This window comes from Sorex araneus, chromosome 8, assembly GCF_027595985.1.
Source record: "Sorex araneus isolate mSorAra2 chromosome 8, mSorAra2.pri, whole genome shotgun sequence".
NCBI lineage: Eukaryota > Metazoa > Chordata > Mammalia > Eulipotyphla > Soricidae > Sorex > Sorex araneus.
This window is the reverse complement of record NC_073309.1, coordinates 44,275,025-44,293,604: the sequence shown is the minus strand read 5'-3', so window position 1 is coordinate 44,293,604 and position 18,580 is coordinate 44,275,025. Positions and strand designations below refer to the sequence as shown.

The following is an 18,580-nucleotide window of genomic DNA, read 5'->3' as shown; positions in this document are numbered from 1 at the left end:
ACAACATGTCAGTAATCTCTTATACAAGGGCTTAACAGCTCCAGGATGAGATACTACAGTCTTCACTATCTTCTAAGGAAATTTTTTTGATAATTTTTAGCAAATTATTCATAACAAGCACTACAAAATAAATTATTTAGGGCCTGCTATTGGGAAAACCTGGCAAGCTCCCCGTGGCGTATTCATATGCCAAAACCAGTAACAATGATGGGTCTCATTCCCCTGACCCTGAAAGAGCCTCCAATGCGGCACCATTGGAAAGGACAAGTAAAGAGAGGCTGCTAAAATCTCAGGGCTAGGACGAATGGAGACGTTACTGAGACCACTCGAGAAAATCCATGATCAACGGGATGATGGTGATGATGATTGGGGCAGGCTTGGGTGTTGGTGGGAAAAACTGTAAATAATAATGGTGGAAAGGTTTACATAATGGTCGTGGGATTGGTTTAAAAAAAAAAAAAGAATGGCCATGATAGCACAGCAGGTAGGGCGCTTGCCTTGCATGTGAATGAATGACCCAGGTTTGATCCCCAGCATCCCATATGGTCCCCTGAGCACCTCCAGGAGTAATTCCTGAGTGCAGAGCCAAGAGGAACACCTGAGCATCGCTGGGTGTGGCCCCCCAAAAAACAATGACTGTGGGGAAGGCTGGCCAGTGACCACACCCAGGAGCCGCACAGTAGCACAGCCTCTGAAAGAAGGTTTGCTTCACTGGAAAAACCCCACCAGGGCGATGAGCTGTGACTTCCTTATTGGGCGCAGCCCTGGCTCCTGACTCAGGATTTCTACTTTCTTGGGTGCCGTTGTCTCTGGGTTCTGTTGAGGCAACTCCACGGGACCCTGGATGAGGCAGGCCTGGGCCCTGGGACTTACTCTTACAGGGCGTAATTTGAAACGTGGCTCTTGCTGGTCCCTGCCAGCCCCACCCCTCCATCTCTTGAGGAGGGAAAAAAACTGAATGTGGCGTTAATGATTGATCACCATACTGTGAGGAAGCCTCTGTAAAAAAAATGAGGGCCCGAGCGATACTACAGTGGAAAGGATGCTGGCCTTGCATATGGCCAACACGAGTTTGATTGCTGGCATCCCATAGAGTCCCCTGAGCACCATCAGGACCAGAGCCCTGAGCATCTCTGGATGTGGCCCAAAGGGAAAAGAGAAAACTCCAAACCACAGAGTTTGGAGAGCCTGAAAGTATATGAACACCCCCCCCAAAGGAGGGTGACAGTCCCGTCCCTCCTCCCCCCTAACCCAGTCCATAGGACACACGTTCCTGGGCTCATCCAAGGTACGAGGAACAGCTGTGCTTCCTTGAAAGTAAGTTATACCTCAATAAAGTTGAATTAGAAAGAAAGATGGAGGAATTTGAGGAGATATCTCAAAGGGCTAGAGTACAGCACTGCCTGGTCCCCTGAGCACTGCCGGGAATGACCCCCAAACACTTCCCAATGTGACCTCAAGACAGTGATAGAGAAACAGGCAAATGCAGGGCTGGAGTGATAGGACAGGGGTAGGGCTTTTGCCCTGCACAATGCTGTCCCTGATTTGGTCCCCAGCACCCCCTGAGGAACCCCTGAGCATTGCCAGTGTCCCCCCCCATCACCACCACCCCCCCCGAAAAAAAAAGCAAATGCTTAGTTAGCTCAGTCCTATCTCTCACTAATTCTTCATAAGGCAGGGAAATGGGGGCAGATGCCAATATCTCATCCTGGGGATGGCAGGACAGTGGAAAATGAGGACATTAGTAGCCCCTCGTGTCATGGAGACACTAAGGGACATGGCATCCCATGTCTCTGCCACCTAGAACTGTGCCTGGGAACTCACCAGCCCCAAAGGAGAGGTTTTGGGGAAGCTGCTTGCTGGGGGCCAGAGAGAGGGGACGGGGTGACGGCACTTGCCTTCATCCTGACCCTGGCTCCATCCCTGGCACTGCCAGGGCTCTCTCCTGAGCACAGAGCCAGGAATAGCCCCTGAGCTCCACGGGGTGTGGCCCCCAAATGCCCCAAAGCCAACAAATAAAAACCCTTTTATGCTGGGTCCTTCTGACTCCTCCTAGTCCTTGCCTCTCACTGAAGGGGCGTCTAGGCATTTGTGTTTCTAGCAACTTCCTCGGGCCAGGCCATGTTGCTGTTCCCAGGGAGCGCACCCTGAGGCCCAGGGAGTGAGACAGGGTTCTTTGTAGCCCATGGTTCTCCCACCCCCAGGTCCTGCGGTCATCTGGGGTGCTCTTTCCGCTGACTCAGGCCTCGCTCCCCCTCCCCTCTGGCACCACTTTTGCTCCCTGGCTGCTCTTCGGGTAACCGGAGCTCTAAGCCCAGCTTTCCCCTGAGAGTCGCCCGGGTTCCACCTGTTCCAGGCCCCTGATTGACGGTCCCTTCAGCACAAACGCTCCTTTTTGGGGCAGCCTTCAGAGCCAGCTCCTGCTTCCTTATATAAGCACCCCCTTCGCCCACACTCTGCCAGGCTGCCCTGGCCCCAGCGTCCTGGCCTTGGCTGGGCACACCAACCCCCAGCCCTGCCTGACTTGGCCTGGCTCATTCCAATGCATTTAAAACCAGGGAGAGAGAATGGCTATATGGCGCATGACTTGTATGACTTGCATGCAGCTGACCCCAACAGGATGCTGGCCACCACCTGTGCACTGAGCCAGGAATAACCCCTGAGCACTGTGGACACGTGGACACACACACACACACACACATGCAATAAAAATAAACAGCAGTAGCAATGAAGGGTCTTCAATAAATTCTGTCCCTGGACCTGCTGGGTGTGGCAGGATCAGGGCTGCAGCCGAGAGCCAGGCAGAGGCTAGCTGGAGAGATTATGTAAGGCTCTACATGTTATGGTTAAAATGCTTAAGTGGGGAGAGGCCAGAGAGAGAGCACAGGGGTTAAGTCACTTGTCTTGCATGTGGCTCGCCCTATTTGATCCCTGGCACCATATAAGGTCCCTCGAGCACTGCCAGGAGTGATTCCTGAGCCCTGAGCAGTGCAGGGTGTGCCCTCCCTAAAGAGGCCCCAAAGTTAAATTTAAAAATTGTGGCTGGAGAGATAGTATAGCAGGGAGAGCGTTTGCCTTGCATGTAGCTGACCTGGGTTCCACCTCTGGCACCCGATGTTCCACCGCCAGGGGTGATTCCTGAGTGCAGAGCCAGAAGTAAGCCCTGAGCACAGCCTGGAGTGGCCCCTCAAAACAAAACAAAAAATGTTTAAATGTTTACATGGAAACCAGAGAAATAGTACAGTTTGGGGAGGGTGTTTGCCTTGCATTGCTGACCAGAGTTCGATCCCCAGCATCCCATATAGTCCTCTGAGCACCACCAGGAATAACTCCTGAGTATTGCCAGGTGTGACCCAAAAAGCGAGAGAAAGAGAGAAAGAAAGAGAAAAAGAAGAAAGAGAGAAAGGGAGAGAGAGAGAAAGAAAGAAAGAAAGAAAGAAAGAAAGAAAGAAAGAAAGAAAGAAAGAAAGAAAGAAAGAAAGAAAGAAAGAAAGAAAGAAAGAAAGAAAGAAGAGAGAGAAGAAATAGAACAGCCGGGGTCAGAGAGATAAATAGTGGGTGTTATCTCTTGCACGTGGCCAGCCCAGGTTCAATCCCCAGCATCCCATATGGTACCCTGAGCATTGCCACGAGTGATGGATGAATGCAGAGTTGGGAGTAACCCCTGAGCATCGTCAGCTGTGGCCCAAAAACAAAAATAAAAAATTAAGAAAAAAGCTGGACAGAGCTAAAAAGATTTAATTCATATAACACTAAAAAATATCCACATGCGGCTGGGGAGATGTACAGCAAGGGCACTTGCCTTGCCTGCCTCTGACCCAGGTTTGATCTCTGGCTCCACACAGGGTCCCCCCTGAGTCCCCACTGGGAATGATTCCTGAGCGCAGAGCCAGGAATAAGCCCTGAGCACAGCCAAATGTAGCCCCAAAATAGCAAACAGAAAAAGAAACTTCTTTTTTTTTACCCACAAAGAAAAATATGGGACACAGATGGTTTCACCTCTGAATTCTAACAAGAATTTAAAGAATTGTGGGGCCAGGAAGATACTCAGATCAGAGATACAAGGGTCAAAGTTCAATCTGTGGCACCACAACCAACACCCCCTGCCCCCCAGGACTGCCGAGTGTGGACCTGGTAGCCCCCAGCACTGCTGCACTTAGCATTGAACCATCCTGCCTAAACCACCTCACTCAAAAAAGAAAGGGGGCCAGAGTGATGGTACAGCAAACAAGGCTCATGCCTTGCATGTGGCTGATCCAAGTTTGATCCCCAGCATCCCACACACAAACAAGCAAACAGAAGACGGATTAATATCAATTCTTCACAAATGCTTAAAGGCAGGCACTGTCTTAGCCTAGTACCCAGATCATGCCACTATGTCACAAGAAAACTAAGAGCAATCTCTCTCTCTCTCTCTCTCTCTCTCTCTCTCTCTCTCTCTCTCTCTCTCTCTTTTTGCGTCACACCCGGCAATGCACAGGGGTTACCTCCTGGCTTTGAACTCAGGAATTACTCCTGGCAGTGCTCAGGGGACCATAAGAGATGCTGGGAATCGAACCCAGGTGGGCCACATGCAAGGCAAACGCCCTACCCACTGTACTATTGCTCCAGCCCCAAACAATCTCTCTTTTGAATATAAAGACAGATGCAAAATCCTCAAATACCAGCAAATCAAATCCAGTAACATAATAATGTTCAAGAGGCTAGGGCTGGGCTCAGACTTGCACGGGAGGTCTTGAGTTTGATTCCCAGAACCACAGCATCCTCTCAAGTACCACCAGGAGCGACTCCGAAGCACTGAGCAGAGAGAAAACCTGTGCACAGCCAGGATTGGCCAAAAACCAGACAAATTCAGATTTAATCCGTGAAGACAAAATCAGTTTTATATTCCCAAGCCAATTCACGTCATCTAAAATCTCAATAAATTAAAAACTTTAAAACTGTGGGGCTGGAGCAATAGCACAGCAGGTAGGGCGTTTGCCTTGCACGCGGCCGACCCGGGTTCGAATCTCAGCATCCCATATGGTCCCCCGAGCACCGCCAGGAGTAATTCCTGAGTGCATGAGCCAGGAGTAAACCCTGTGCATCGCTGGGTGTGACCCCCCCAAAAAAAAAAAAACCAAAACCAACCAAACAAAAAAAACAACTTTAAAACTGTAAGCTCAATCCTGAGACAAAGGAAATATTTGTCAAAAGCTCCCTCGTGATAAACACTCAACGAGATTGGAGCGACAGCACAGTGGGTAGGGTGTTTGCCTTGCACAAGGTCGACCCGGGTTCGATTCCCAGCATCCCAGCATCCCTGAGCACTGCTAGGAGTAATGCTTGAGTGAAAAACCAGGAGTAACCCCTGTGCATCGACGGGTGTGACCCAAAAAGCAGAAAAAAAAAGAAAAACAACTCAACGAGGGGACTGGAGCGATAGTACAGTGGGGAGGGCGCTTACCTTGCATGTATTCAATTCCAGCACTATATATAGTCTCCCGAGTCCCTCTGGGAGTGATCCCTGAGCACAGAGCCAAGAGTAAGCCCTCAGCACTGCTGAATGTGGCCCAAATACCAAAAAAAATAAAAACAACCAAGCAGTGTTTTTGTTGCGTGCTGCTGACCCTTGTTTGACCCCAAGCACTACCTCTGAAACCGCGCCTGGCCCTGCACTGCCAGGCACTTGAGCACAGAGCCAGGAATAACCCCTGAGCGCTAACGAGTGTAGCCTCAGAACCAAAAAAATAAATAAATAAAAAAGCAAAACGCAGCAAATTAGAGAGAGAGGAGAGGACTTCCCTGACCTAGTAAAGCCATCAAACAGTTCTAACTACTATGACCCTACATGAGGTCAAAGACATTTGCTTCCCTTATGCAATCAGCCCAGAGCAGTGGCACAGCTGACGGAGTTTGCCTTGCACACAGCCGAGTTGGGGTTCAATCCCCGACATCCCATATGCCCCACCACAAGCACCGCCAGGAGTAAGTCCTGAGTGCAGAGCTAGGAGTAACCCCTGAGCATCGCTGTCTGTGACCCAAAAAGAAAAAAAAAAGTGATGAACAAGGCAAAAATGTCTGTTTTCACTTCTCTGTAACCTGGTGCTGGAAGTTCTAAGTTCAGGCAATTAGGGCTTGGAGAATAAGAGGAAGAAGCAAACCATTTGCAGCTGACATTCCCTTAGCACCCACTATCTAAGTAAGGGCATGCGTATGGATTCAACGAGGCCGCGGTGATCAATGGGCAGAAATGTATTTTGATGCCCTTGCAATGAATAATTGAACCCGAAACAGACAATTCCTTTTATAGAGCAATAAAAGCAAGAGCTCCAAGTCAACTGAACAAAAGAAATGCAAGACATATGCTCTGAAAACCACGAGATGCGAGATGTGGTGGGAAGACATGGAAAAATCTGGAAGTGGACGCGCAGCCCTGTCTGTGGGGTGGAGACGAATGCACAGAGGTGAGAATCCTCAGATGTCACTGAAGGAGGCGAAATGGAAAACAGTCTGGCCGTCCCGCAAAGAAACCAGTAATGATAGACCCCAAAGATCCCACTCACCAGTGTAATATACCCTGGAGGCAAAAAAAAAAAAAGACATGTCAGGGGCGGGAGCGGTAGTGCAGTGCGCAGGGCGCTTGCCTTACACACGGCCGGCCTGGGTAGATTCCCAGCATGCCCTGCGTTCCCTGAGCACGATCAGGACTAATTCCTGAGTGCACAGCCAGGAGTAACCCCCAAGCACCACTGGGTGCGACCCAAACACAAAACAAAACAAAAATATGTCTACATTAAGTCCAGATGTTGACAGCATCAGGTCAGAGCCAAAAGGTGGCAACAATCTAAAATCCCAGTAACTGCCGTGCTGGTGAAGCAAAGGTGTCATCTCTACACATACGTGTCAGATTTGTTTTGGGGTTTTGGGTTTTTTTTTTTGTTTGGGGGTCACACTTGGAAATACTCAGGGGTAGGTAGCTCCTGGCTCTGCTCTTGGGGACCACTCCTAGGGTGCTCAGGGTACCATGAGATGCTGGGGATTGGACCCGGGTCAGTCACGTGCAAGGCAACTGCTGTCCCTGCTTTACTATTGCTCCAACCCTTGTGTCAGATTTCTTTAGGCTCTTCTTTTTTTTTCTTTTTGTGTCACACCCGGCAATGATCAGGTGTTGATCCTGGCTCTGCACTCAGTAACTACTCCTGCCAGTGCTCGGAAGACCATATGAGATGCTGGGAATCCAACCCAGGTCGGCTGCATGCAAGGCAAACGCCCTACCTGCTGTACTATCTATCCCTCCAGTCCCTTTAGGATCTTCTTGGCTCTGACATTTTTCTCAGACTAGTTGTCCTTTGGTGAGAACTTGTTGGGTACTTTTTTTAGAGGAAGGGGAGCCACACCCAGTGATACTCAGGGTTTATTCCTGGCTGTTGGCTCAGGGATCACTCCTGGAGGGACTCAAGGGACCTATCGGAGGCCAGGGATTGAACCCGGATTGGCCACATGCAAGAAAGCACCTTCCTTACCCTCCGTAGTACTGCTACTACTGCTTCAACCCCATCAAAAGATTTTTTTTTTTTGCTTTTTGGGTCACACCCAGCGATGCACAGGGGTCACTCTGCACTCAGGAATTACCCCTGGCGGTGCTCAGGGGACCATATGGGATGCTGGGAATCGAACCCGGGTCAGTCATGTGCAACGCCCTACCCGCTGAGCTACCACTCCAGCCCCCCCATCAAAAGATTTCTTCATCACTATTTATCCAACCCATTATTCCCACGAATATGGATTCATAGATATTTATTGTCTACTTTGACTTACCTTCCTGTGTGGTTTAAATTTGTTGCTTTAAATTTAGCTTCAACCATGAGTATTTTGTTGTTAGCTCTTCTGACATACCACCATGTCAAAGGGGTCATTTCAAAGATGATATTTTGAGGTTTGTGACTACAGAGATGGAACTTGAGAGGATTATGCTATTAAATAAGATAGGGGGAGAAAGACACCATGTGATTTAACTCATGTGTGGAAGATAAACAAATAAAATAAACAGGGGCCAGAGCAATAATATAGCAGGTAGGGCACTTGCCTTTCAACTAACCCAGGTTTGAACCTCAGCATCCCACCCATAGGATCCCCCAAGCACTGCCAGGAGTAATTCCTGAGTGCAGAGCCAGGAGTAACCCCTGAGCATGCCAGGTGTGACCCCCAAACCAAGAAAAAGTAAATAAAATTTTTTAAAAGAAAACAAACAGAACAACCACTTGTTTTGTTGTTGTTGTTTGCTTTTTTGGGTCACACCCGGCGATGCTCAGGGTTTACTCCTGGCTCTGCACTCAGGAATTACCCCAGGCAGTGTTCAGGGGACCATATGGGATGCTGGGATTCGAACCTGGGCGGGCCTCGTGCAAGGCAAACGCCCTACCCGCTGTGCTATTGCTCCAGCCCCACAGAACAAACACTTGTATTTGACACAGATTTGTGTACAGAGAGAAGATATGTGGGAGGTAGGATAGGGTAAGGGGGCATGGTTGGATGTTGGAGAGGGTTATTAGATTCAATGCACAATGCTTTCTTGTCACATGTAAATAAATATTGATTATATAAATATATTTACTAGATGCACTATTGGACTTATTTAGAAGAATAACTTCTAGAAGATTTATTATATCTTACATCATAAATAAATATCGTGGTAGGTATATTATTATATCTACCACGGAAATATGTGCGCAATTAAGGTATACCTCAAAGCATATCTCAAACTAGCTCATTTTAGAATCTGATTCTTTGCCAGCCAAAAGTATCTTGAGGGAGCCAGAGAGATAACACAGGGTGCTTGCCTTCCACACAGTCCACCAGGATTCCACCCTGGACATCACTGTTGTCCCCTGGTCACTGCTGGGTGCTCAAGGTGTACACCCAGCCCACACCTGTGAAAATGACCTGTGAAAATTTCCTGTGACTGAAAACACCAGGAATTCTTTCTTTGGTAGCATTGGCTGTAAAGTCACCAGTGCCTTTCTCGGAGAGACCTTTAACTCTCTTGGTCGCTTCTTTCTTAGTTATTGGCCTATACAGATTTTCTACTTTTTATATGCTAAATATTGTCCTTAGTACTTCCATGGGAAAAAATATCATTTTCATCCCCACCCCACCCCAAAATATATATTACATATGTGTGTGTGATATTTTGAGTGGGGTGGGGTTTGGGCACACCCGGTAATACTCATGGCTTACTCCTGGCTCTGTACTCAGGGGTCCCTCTTGGTGGGGCTCCGGAGACAATACGGGATGCTGAGCATCGAGTTAATATCGCACTGCACTACCCGCTGTGCGATCTCTCCGGGCCCAAGAAGAAAAGCTCGCCCCCCCCCCCCATTTAACCCCCCTCCCGGCATAAACATACCCTCTGGCCCCAGGCTGGCGCCTCAGGGAATCAGCGGCAGCTCCCGACAGGACCTGAGGGGTACGGAGGGCTGAACAGCATCCAGCACTGCAGCAATGAGGGGTCCAGCGCCTGGGAGAAAGCGGCGCGCGCGGCTGGGTCTCAGCTGCGCCCCCTGGTGTCGGAGGCACGGACTGCAGGCCCCGCCGGGCGCGGGAAGAGCGCGACCTCGCCCCGGATGCGCCGGCAGCCGCTTCCATTCCGTGCGGATGGCGCCGCCTGGTGCTCAATAGTAAGTGGTGCCCTGGAGTTGGGCAACGTGGCCCTCATGGTCCCAAACAGGTCTGAGGTGTCCTTCCGCAGGTGTCCGTCCTCCAGAGCATCCGACCCAGCCACGGTTTTACTGTCACGACCCCAGCTTGAGCTCGGGTCATCAAACCTCTCAGCACAGACACCTGTGTGCACTGGTTTAAATAAAGCGATACAAAAGGCCGGAGCGGGGCCGGGGCGATAGTACAGCAGGGAGGGCATTTGTCTGGCAAGCGGGTGACTCGGGTTCGATTCCTGGCATACCATAGGGTCCCCCAAGCAGTGCCAGGAGAGGAGTGGTACTTGAGTGTAGATCCAGGAGTAACCCCTGAGCATCGCCGGGTGTGTTCCCCCACCCCCGAAAGAGGCCGAGCAATAGTACAGCGGGTAAGGCACTTACCTTGCACCTGGCTGGCCTGGGTTTGATTCCCCCAGCACCCCATATGGTCCCCCAGAGTGATCTCTGACCCAGAGCCAGTAGGTCCTGAGTACGGCTAGATGTGTCCCCAAAATCCAAAAATAAAGTGACAAAGCTCTTGGCCCCACACCCCCCCACCATGCCCCCACTTGATGACTTCTTTTTCCCACAAGATTTGACCAAATCCTCTAGCCACTACCCAGATTGGAAAATGAGCTTTTTTATTTTTGCATCTCGGAAGTATCCTGGGGTCACCATAGACCACATGACAGCAAAGCAGGTGTACAAAACCAACTTTAGCCTATGCGGTCACTCCGTCCACATGAAAACCCTGAGGATGGGGCCCGGGGAGGGGGGGGCTGAGTTTAAAACTCTGGGCTCACAGGCGGGGAGTGGGAGAGCCAGAGCAGAGAGTGGACGGTCCACTTAGCTCCCTCCTAAGTGTCTGCAGCCGCCTTCCTCTCCATTCCTCTCCAAAAATCTCTCTCTCTCTGTCTCACCTAATTTCAGAGCCAAAGCAATGACTCAGATCACTTACCTACTGATGCTTTTAAGTGTTCTTGTTTCTTCCAGATACTAGACAAAGTGCTTGGTCCAGGGCTGGAGTGATAGTAGAGCAGGTAGAGCATTTACCTTGCAGAGGATCACCCATATTTAACCCCCACCCTGCACCCCATATGCTCTCGTGAGTGAACTCAGAGCCAGGAATAAGCCCTAAGCACCTCTGGGTGTGCCTTCCCCCCAAAAAAAGTTCCTGACCCAACTGAATTTTGCCAAAGACAATAAAGGTGAGTGAACAATAAAGGTAAGTATTTTCATTAACTATCTTGGGGTGGGGAGGCCACACCTGGGGGTGTTCAGGGCTTATGCCTGGTTTGGGCCCAGGGATCACTCCTAACAGTTCTACTGGGACCATCTGTGGCGCTCCTCAGTGTGATCCTCTTAAATCAGGTCAGCTGTGTGGAAGGCCAGCGCCTCACTTACCATGCTCTCTCTCCAGCCATTTCCTCTCTTGTTTCGTGTGTTCCAGAATGTCAGAGTTGGGATCATCTGACAGATGCTCCTCACAGACCAGCCTCCTGCCCTCAGCGTGCACACATGGACATGTCTGCCAGTCTGTTTGCCGCTCGACAGATCCTGAGCACCCACCCTCCCCCCTCCCTCCCCCCACGCCTCCCAACAAAACAGACCGAGAATCACCAAATTCTCGTTCTGCAGCTTGCTTTGGTGGGTTCCCCTCAAATGAAAAAGCTTTCGTTATTTACCCAAACAAACGGGTTTATGGCTTTATTTAGAAACAACAGACAACAGGGTAAGCAAAGTCTCATGGGAAGACTCTGACTTGGGAAGGCAGGACAGGGTGGGGCCCCCACGGGAGCCCAAGCTCATCCGGTGGGGGTGATTAAAATATGGGGGAGACGGGGAGGGGGGCAGCCAGCTTGTCCTGCACAGCCCCGCTCTCCCTTGGGGCTGGATGGCACATCCTCCGGGGCTGACCAGAGCAAGGACCGGTGATGATGAACCCCTTCTCCCTCGCTCTGGGGAGGGGACCAGGCTCCCTTCTGTGAATGATGAGGTACTGCGTGTCCGGGGCGGGCTGAGGGCCCCGGTGTTGGTCTCTCCAGCCCCAACTGTGCAGTTGCAGCCTCACCGGAGCCCCACGTCACACAGCTGGCAGCCGGAACACAGGCAGGCGACACCTACTCCTGGCCAGGGCATCATGACCCTGGGGGAACTATTTCCCGGTCATGTGGAACCTTCTAAAAACCGCCCACTCCAGTATCACAAGTTTCCACATTCCCGACTAGCATCCCAGCTCTCAGCGTCCAGATGGATCCCGCTGCTCTGAACAGAAGGGCAGTGTCCACGTGTGTCCCACGCCCGGGGCAGCGTGGCTGACTCTGGAGCACAGGCCCTCTGCCCACGGCTGGGTCCTTTACTGAGTGGACAGTGAGGGTGACGAGGATGCATGGCACCGGGCCAGGGCAGGTCTTACTTGCTGAGGTCCCGAGTTCTCTCCCCCGAAGAGTGCCAGGATGCAAAGACATAAAACATCAACCCGTCCACCAGGCTGTTCGAGAACCCCCAGCAGTGGGCCCCCGAGACTGGGTGAGAACCCCGTTTCCAAATGCCGAGTACCGGGAGGCAAGGGGGAGAGGGAGAGAGAAGGCTGGTGGGAAACTGATGTTTCTCCCCATCAGCCGGGTCCCAGGCCGGCATCTGTGCAGATTTTCTTCTCATCAGCTTGGCCCCTGGTCAGACCTCGGCCACAGAAGCCTCAGGTCCCAGCCCTGGTCCAGCAGCGGCCTCAGTCTCTGTGATTGCAATTGTTCCAATTTCTTTGGTTTGGGGTCCCTTCGTGGCGATACTCAGGGCAGATTCCTGGCTCAGGGTTGGGGTTCATTCCTGGTGGTGCTGGGGGGGGCCATCGGGTGGTGCCCGGAATTAAACCTGAGTCTCCCACCTGCAGAGCACACGCTCCGCCCCCCGGAGCACTCTCTGGCCCTCTTACAGGACCCCTCTGGCAGAGAACGGGCCGGCAGGAGAGCACTGTGTAGGAGCTCAAGGGGAATAGACATTCTTGTCTCTGTCTGGACTTGTCACTGTGCAGGTGGGTCCAAATCTCGGGGTTGAGTGGGCAGGGCGCAACCCCCCCACCATCTCCTGGACTGACCCCACAGTCACAGCTCTTCAGGTGAGGGCAGCAAATACTGGTCCAGACTTGAGAGGTCATCGTCCCCGGGGATCCAATACATCTGGATAAATTCCTCGATACTCTGGGTGCTGGACGCCCACGGGGCCTCAGCCACGTCCAGTTGTATGTCATCCAAAGGGTCCTTGGGTTCCAAATCCGGGACTGAGCTCCCCTCAGAGGCTCCTGCCCCCTCGGGGTGCTCCCCATAGGAGGCCGCAGGTGCCTCTGGGTCCGAGGGACTGGCAGTGCTGTCGGGAGTGCTGGGGGGAGACTCGGGGGAGTCTGTGGGAGAGCAGGGCTCCCCTGGGCTGTCAGGCACATGGGCGCTGTCCAGCCCTGTCACTCCTCTCTCGATCACCTCGCTGGTTCTTGCGCCAAACCTGCAGGGAAAAGACAGGAGAGTTTCGGAAAGGAGCGTTCAAAGGGGGAGGTCTCCTTGCTGGGGACTGAGAGAGTGTGGGGGACCAGATTCACATCCTGACGTGCCTCTGAACGAGAGTTCTTGAGATGCCGGAGAGAACGCGGCAGAGGGATTTAAGCCCTCATCCTGCCTGCAGCCCATCCCAGCTCCATCCTCAGCATGGCTAAGGGTCCTGAGAGCACAGAATGTGAAGTGAGTCCTGAGCACGGCCAGGGGTAGCTCAACCCAGTTAGCGTTATTCCAAGTTTCCAGGCCGGAGCGATAGTACAGCGGGTAGGGCGTTTGCCTTGCACGTGGCCAACCTGAGTTCTAATCCCTGGCATCCCATATGGTCCTTCAAGCATCACCAGGAGTAATTCCTGAGTGCAGAGCCAGGAGTAACCCCTGAGCATTGCTGGGTGTGACCCAAAAAAGCAAATAAATAAATAAGAGTTATTCCAAGTTTCTGTGCACCTGGAATCCAGCCAGACTAGGCAGAACATAGTGGCCACCAGGTGCTTACACTGAGCAGGGCAGGGGACAAAGGGGTCCTAGGCAGGTGTGGGCTCGGGCTGCAGGAGATGGAGGTTGGGGAAGTCTGAAATAAGAGTATCTCAGTGGATCCTCTAGGCCCTCAAAGTACTGCTGGGCGGCCCAGTAAAAAATATGCTTCCCAGAGCCAGAGCGGTGGTACAGTGCTTGCTTGATGGCAGGGTGCTTGCCTGGAGCCAACCCCGGTTCAATCTCATATGGTGCCCTGAGCACCGCCAGGAGTAATTCCTGAGTACAGAGCCAGGAGTAACCTCTAAGTATTGCCAGGTGTGTCCCCGGCAAAAAAAAGAAAAAAAAGAAAGAGAAAGAAAAGGCTTCCTCCTGGTGGAGGGGGAGGAGGGGATGCTGGAAGGGGTAAAGTGAGATGCATGAGGGCTGGAGTGATAGTACAGGGGCAAGAAGTTTTCTTGGCATGCGACCAACCTGGGTTCAGTCTCCGGCACCCCATATGGTCCCCTGAGCTTGCCAGGAGTGAGCCCTGAGTACAGAGCCAGGAGGAAGCCTTGAGCAGCGCCCAGCATGCCACCTCCCTCTGATAAAGTGATATTCGCGAAACCATCTCAAGGGAAAAACAAAGTTGCCTGCGACGGAGGCAGGATGGGGGGGGGGTGAGGGCAGCGGTCCCCGGAGAAGGGGCTGGTGTTGGAACAGTGTATGCCTGAAACACAACCACAAATGACTTCGCAAATCACCGTGCCTCTATAAAAATAAATGTTAAAAAAAAAGATACTACTTGAGGGCCAGAGTGATAGTATAGTGGATAGGGCGTTTGCCTTGCATGGGGTTGACCCGAGTCAATCCCTGGCATCCCACATGGTCTCCCAAGCACCGCCGGGAGTAATACCTGAGCATTGCTGGGTATAACCCAAAAAGCAAAATAAAAATAAATAAATAAATACTATTTCTGGGGGCTGGAGCGATAGCACAGCAGTAAGGGTGTTTGCCTTACACGTGGCCAACCCAAGTTCAATTCCTCCGCCCCTCTCGGAGAGCCCAGCAAGCTACCGAGAGTATCTTGCCTGTACGGCAGAGCCTGGCAAGCTACTTGTGGCATATTCGATAAGCCAAAAACAGTAACAACAAGTCAAAACAGTAACAACAAGTCAATGGAGGCGTTACTGGTGCCCGCTTGAACAAATCGATGAGCAACAGGATGACAGTGACAGTGACTACTTCTGGGGACTAGAGCAATAGTACAGTGGTTGGGCACTTGCCTTGCACATAGCCAGCCTAGCCAGCCGGGTCTGATCCCCAGCACCTTCTGTGGCCCCTTGAGCCTCACCAGGGGCGATCTCTGAGCACAGAGGCAAGAGTAAGCCTTGAGCACTGCCAGGTGTGGCCCCTAACAAAAAAATTTTTAGATACTTCTTCTGTGACCTGAACAGAGAGAAAGGAGCTACTGAAAATCAAGCCACAGAAAATGTCCTGCCCCAGACAGACAGTGGGGCGCACACAGCAGGACCTGGTTCCATCCCGAACACCGCCTGGTCCTCAAGTGCCACTGGGCTCAACCCAGCAGGGGAAGGGACAGGGCTCAAATAAAATAAAATAAAATCCAAACAAAGATCAGAAAAAGCTCAAAGAGGGGCCAGAGCAATAGCATAGCGGGGAGGGCTCTTGCTTTACAAGCAATCTACCCCGGTTCAATCCCCAGCATCCCATATGGTTCCCCAAGCACTGCCAGGAGTAATTCCTGAGCATTGCTGGTTGTGCCTCCCCCACCCAGGAAGAATAAAAAGTTCAAGTGCAGGGATCTGCTGGGGACACAAGTGGCATTGGAGTGAGGACGAGGAGTCGCAGATCTGAGAGCTCAGAGAGTCAGAGATATTAGTGGGGCTTTTTGGGGGCACAGCCAGTGATGCTCAGGGGTTACTCCTGGCGGTGCTCGGGGGATTGTATGGGATGCCGGGGATCCAACCCAGATCAGCCACATGCAAGGCAAATGTCCTCCCCGCTGTCCTATCAATCCAGGCCCCCATCTCGCCGGATCTCAGGGCCTGCTCTGCTGCTGGATTTTTCTGGAGCTCGAGACTGCTAAGTCTAGCTGCCCTCCACAGAGATGGTGCTCCAGGGAAGAAGATAGAAGCTGAACAAGAAAATCTCCATCTTATGAGCAGATTCTTCCCTGGAGAGGATACCCAGCAGGCACGTGAAAAAGTATCAACTCACTTATGTTTGTCAGACTTGTTTTTTTGTTTGGGGAGCCATAGAGTACCACTTCCACTGCTGTCAAATGACCAGTGACTCCACTTCTTGGCATCTACCTCCACAACACACACACACACACGCAAGCGGCTTCTTGGCATCTACCTCCACCACACACACACACACACACACACACACACACACACTCTAATTTGAGCGGCCAGAAAATAAAGCAGGAAAGAGCTTGCCTCACACTCAGCTGACAGGGGATTGATCCTGGCACCCCAAATGGTTCCTCCCTAACCCCACCAGGAGTGATCCCTTAGCACAGAACCAGGAGAAAGCCCTGAGCATAACCCCACCAGGAGTGATCCCTTAGCACAGAACCAGGAGAAAGCCCTGAGCACTGCCAGATGTGGCTCCCACCAAAAAAAAAATTATGAACTTGAAAGACATACACATCTATATTCAATAATGCACTAAGCCCAATAGCCAATGTGGAGAAACAACCTAAATGTCCAATGACAGATGAATAAACAAAGAAGCTGTGGTATATATTGTATTATATATAATATATACATATATCATATGAAATAACAATATATAATAATATATTATAGTGTATTAAAAGATAGAATACATTATGTAATATATAACAGTAGAATATTATAGAACTGTAACAACTGTAAAAGATGAAAGGGTACAGGAGGCTGGAGCAATAGCACAGCGGGTAGGGCGTTTGCCTTGCACGTGGCTGACCCGGGTTTGAATCCCAGCATCCCATATGGTCCCCTGAGCACCTCTAGGGATAATTCCTGAGTGCAAAGCCAGGAGTAACCCCTGTGCATTGCCAGACGTGACCCAAAAAGCAAAAAAAAAAAGAGAGCGATGAAAGGGTGCAGTGATGAAATGGTGTGATTTGCGAATGATTACGACCCTCATCGCTGTAAGCAGTGGCGCCTAGTGAGGAAAGAAGTCGAAGGGAGGAGCCGGAGCGATAGTACAGGGGAGAGGGTTTTGCCTTGCAGGCAGCTGACCCGGGATCTACCTTCAAAACCCCATATGATCCTCCAGCACCGCCAGGAGTAATTCCTGAGTGCAGAGCCAGGAGCAACCCACGAGCATCGCCAGGTGTGGCCCAAAAAGGGGAAAACAAAAAAAAAAAGCCCTCGAAAGGAGACTGAAGGTGGGGAAGTTTCTTGGGTACCCTTTCCGGGGGTGCCCACACCTGGTCGTGATCAGGGCTTATTCCTAACTGCGCTCAAGTGATCACTCCTGGAGGTGCTCAAACCCGGATTCAGCCACAAAAGAGCTTTTTTTCTTAAAAAAAAAAAAAATAAATGGAGGCAGAGGTCACTCGCGGCTACGCTCAGGGGTTCCTCCTGACCCTTGAGTTGGCTGTGCACTCAGGATGGACAGGCTCCGGGGACCTTGCGGGGTGCCAGGGATCGAGCTTGGGTCAGTGGTGTGCAAAGGCGAGCGCCTCCGCGGCTGGACTATCGCTGGGGCCCCCTTTTTCTCTGACTTAGTTTTGTTCTTACTCGCTTTCACTTTGGTTGTGGACCACGCCCAGCAGTGCTGGGGCTACTCACATAGAGGCGCTGGGGGCGGTTCTCTTCGCGGGGTGTTGCACTGGCGGTGCTCAGGGCTCAGGCAAATGGGCGCAAAGACCTGCAACTTCAGCGTGCACAGCAGGCGCTGCAGCCTCTGAGCTCCGCCCAGGCCCAGGCTCTGCTTTATGATTGGCTGAGAAATACGCTGCTCATTGGCTGGGCTGTTGCTGGGCGGGGTCTAAAAATCTTCCTCCTGGGGTTGAGCCGTATAGCACCGCCCAGAGGATGTTCGCCTGGGTTTGATTCCCAGCATCCCGTCTGGTCCCCAGTGCACCGCTAGGAGTAAGCCCTGACCACTCAACTCTTAGTAGGCCAGAGAGATACTGCAGCAGATCTAGTTGCTTGGCTCACCTGTGTTCAATCTCCGACATCCCATTAGAAGGGAAAGAGAAAGAAAGAGTAGGGTGCTGGATTTGCAAGCAGCAGACCTCGATGCAGTCACCATCATTCCATACAGTCCCCCCAAGGCCGCGCTTGCCTTGTTCCAGGCTGACCCCGACTCACCCAGTACCCTGTAAGGTCCCCTGAGACCCTGCAGGAGTGATCCCTGAGTGCAAAGCCAGCAGTCGGAAGGGGAAGAGAAGGGCAGTACAGGACTTAGCCCACTGTCATTCCCAGGAGAGGTGTGGAAACTGTTCGGAATATAAACTTCCGAGTTATTAGGAGTATGAACTTCTTGGTAGGGGAAATAGTACAGTGGTTAGGGCACTTGCCTTGCATGCAGCAGACCTGGGTTCAGTTCCCAACATCATCCCATATGGTCCCCTGAAGGAGTGATTCCAGAGCGCAGAGTCAGAAGTAATGCCTGATAATCAACAGGTGTAGCCCAAAATCGAAAAAATTAAAAAAAAACACATGAATTTCCACTGAGGATTCCCCTGACAAGCCCTAGGGTCCAAGGGGAGGCGGGGGGAGAAGGCATCACACTCTGGTCCCTTCTCAGGATTGGCTCTGAATTTCCAGCTGGTCCATCGACTTCCTGGTCCTCTCCTGGCAAGCATTCCCCACCTCTCCTGAGCCTCCTCTTGCACCCACAACCCTTCCTGCCTGTGCATGGGTGTGGGTGCAGACATGCTGCTTC

At 51.6% G+C, this 18,580-nt stretch overlaps 1 long non-coding RNA gene across 1 annotated transcript; it reads right to left on the bottom strand.

The window, feature by feature from the left end:
* Positions 1–6,049: 6,049 nt before the first annotated feature.
* Positions 6,050–9,509, bottom strand: LOC129406747 (uncharacterized). The gene is made up of 3 exons (XR_008631203.1): positions 9,389–9,509; positions 7,801–7,955; positions 6,050–6,559 (listed from the first exon to the last, which is right to left on the bottom strand). It is a non-coding gene; the product is annotated as an uncharacterized LOC129406747 (long non-coding RNA).
* Between the last annotated feature and the right edge of the window lie 9,071 nt (positions 9,510–18,580).